Source organism: Coenobita brevimanus, chromosome 95, assembly GCF_032717465.1.
Source record: "Coenobita brevimanus isolate Jiangsu-jjx chromosome 95, ASM3271746v2, whole genome shotgun sequence".
Classification (NCBI taxonomy): domain Eukaryota; kingdom Metazoa; phylum Arthropoda; class Malacostraca; order Decapoda; family Coenobitidae; genus Coenobita; species Coenobita brevimanus.
In genome coordinates, this window is record NC_137048.1 from 25240778 (window position 1) to 25243961 (window position 3184).

Genomic DNA, 3184 nt, shown 5'->3' on the forward strand with positions numbered 1-3184 from the left:
ACACACACACACACACACACACACACACACACACACACACACACACACACACACACACACACACACACACACACACACACACACACACACACACACACACACACACACACACACACACACACACACACACACACACACACACACACACACACACACACACACACACACACACACACACACACACACACACACACACACACACACACACACACACACACACACACACACACACACACACACACACACACACACACACACACACACACACACACACACACACACACACACACACACACACACACACACACACACACACACACACACACACACACACACACACACACACACACACACACACACACACACACACACACACACACACACACACACACACACACACACACACACACACACACACACACACACACACACACACACACACACACACACACACACACACACACACACACACACACACACACACACACACACACACACACACACACACACACACACACACACACACACACACACAGAAAAAAGAAAAATTGAATGACTTTCAGTGTGAGACCATTATTTTTTTTCTTGCTTCTGGTTGGCAATTATCATTCACTTTAGGGAAACCTGCATTAGTTAAAGGCGATATCAAAACCTTCTCTGACCTATTCAGTACTATGGCTTCATATACGAGTACTATTTCATTCCTGTTACCACACCCATTAGCAATGGCCGCTGCATTATTACTAGCAAACGAGGTGGTATCTCGGATTGCCACCACCGACAGGGTAGGGCTGGCGGCACAAGGTCCTCCCGGTCACCATCAAGCTACTGTGCCGGCAGCGACTTTGGCAAAATCCATTCATGCTCATCAGCCGAGAAGTGCAGGCGCGGCCTTATTCTTCACCAGTATCAGTGGTATCAGTACCAATCTGAATTCAGTTCATTTTTTCCTACAGTCAATATCCCCTCTGGCCCTGTTCCTCACAGAACCACAAATCTCTCCCTGTACCGAAATATCCCCATTTTGTTTTCCTGGTTACCATCTCCTCACACACTTCCGTAACAAGGGTGGCACCTGTTGTTATATGAAATCTGAATATGCATTTGACACTGTTTTAAACTTCACTTCGACTAATTTTGATTACTCACTGTGTAAACTAAATTATCTAAATATTACGAAATATATCTGTGTAGTCTATTGCTCCCCCAGTGCCTCTTCAGAACCCAGTGTATTTAACTCCATATCCACACAGTTGAGTAACCTTAACCTTGTCCTTAGCACCGAAATTACCATTTTGGGTGATTTAAACATACATATTGTTGAATGGTTATTTCACTCTGCTAGGACTGATGATGCTGGTCTAGAGTGCTAGTTGTTTGCAGAATCATTTAATCTCACGCAGCTGGTAAAGCAACCAGCCAGAATACCAGATAATTCTGACCATAATGCCCATCTCTTGGATCTATTCCTGACAAATAATCCACATCAATACAGGATAGAAGTACAGTCATCACTTGGATCCTCTGACTATAGTCTCATCAAAGCCTCATTAGTTAGCCCTCCAAACCTCCCCGTTCTGAACCTGTCAGGGTGAATCAATGGCACTTTGATAGGGCTACCTGGGATAGATTTAGAAATTATCTTGCTGATATTCAGTGGCAATCTTTCTTCTCTAGTGATGTCAGTTCTACCCAGTCCCACATTAATGACTTAATACTAGCTAGTATGGATTTATTCACACCAAGGCATTAGTTCACTAAAAGATCGAACTCTCTAAATGGTTTGGTAGCAACTGTGCCAGAACAATGACCCAAACGTCATTAGCACATAACTCTTACTTAAAATCAAAAACATTTGAATCACTCCGTTAATCTAAAATTGCTAGAAACCATGCAAAAGCTGTAATGAATCCTGCTAAATCAAACTTTCTTCAAAATCAAGCATCAAAACTACTTAACAACCCTAATGACAATCGAATATTTTGGTCAACTCTCAATTCTTTCAATAATAACTTTAACGTGTCATCATCCATTGCCAGATGGCAACATTACAAATGACCCGCGTGGGAAAGTGAATATCTTTGCCAGTACATTTCCCAGATATTCTACCAAAGAGGAAGTCAGCCAGAACATCCCAGTACTAGTACTTGACTCTCCCGAAATTGTTCCACTTAAAATACAGACAAGATACGTAAAATCCATCCTAGACAATTTATCAATCAAAAAAGCTCCAGCCCCAGATGGAATTCCTCCAATTGTTCTGTAAAAGTGTTCCCAGAACTTGCCTCTGCTCTAGCTAAATTATTCCTATGTACTTCTTCATTCCCTAATTCATGGACAGAAGCCAATATCCACCCAGTTCCAAAGAGAGGAAGTTCTTCTGACCCCTCTGATTACAGACCAATAGCTGTCATTCTTGGTAAATCATTCGAAATTTTAAGTAATAAGCACATAGTTAAACATCTTGAATCCAATAAGTTAATTAGTGACATACAATATGGTTTCACCACGAAAGATCCACCATTGAGATACTCAGTCTCCTGACTCATACCACCCATCAATCAACTGACCAACATGGAGAAACTCATGCAGTAGCCCTTGATATTTCTAAAGCTTTTGACAATGTGGCACAGTTCCCTGCTGTCCAGACTCCCTTGCTATGCACTAACGTCTTTTGTTCCTCTGCTTTCCTCATATCTCAGCAACAGAAAAATAAGAGTAAAAGTAGATGATGTATATTCCAATATCCACTCAGTTAATGCCGGCGTGCCACGGGGATCAGTTCTGGCGCCAACCCTACACCTGGTTCATATTAATGATCTCTTATCTCTCACCCACAATCTCATCCATTCATATGCAGATGACTCAATACTTCACAGTTCATTCACACTCAAACACCCATTTACAAAATCTAACATTCTCTAACTCTCAACTCAGTACAGCCATCTCCATAAATCAAGACTTATCCAAGATCAATGAATGGGGACAAAACAACCTTGTCTCATTTAGTGCTAGTAAAACCAAATATATTCAATTTACTAATAGACAGATACTGTCAGATTCGTATATTACCTCCAGTGCTACTAGTATTCCCATCTCCAGAAGTATTGAAATGCTCGGTGTCTCACTTAACAATGCCCTCAGCTGGACCTCTCATGTCAGATCACTTGTTAAAACTACCTCA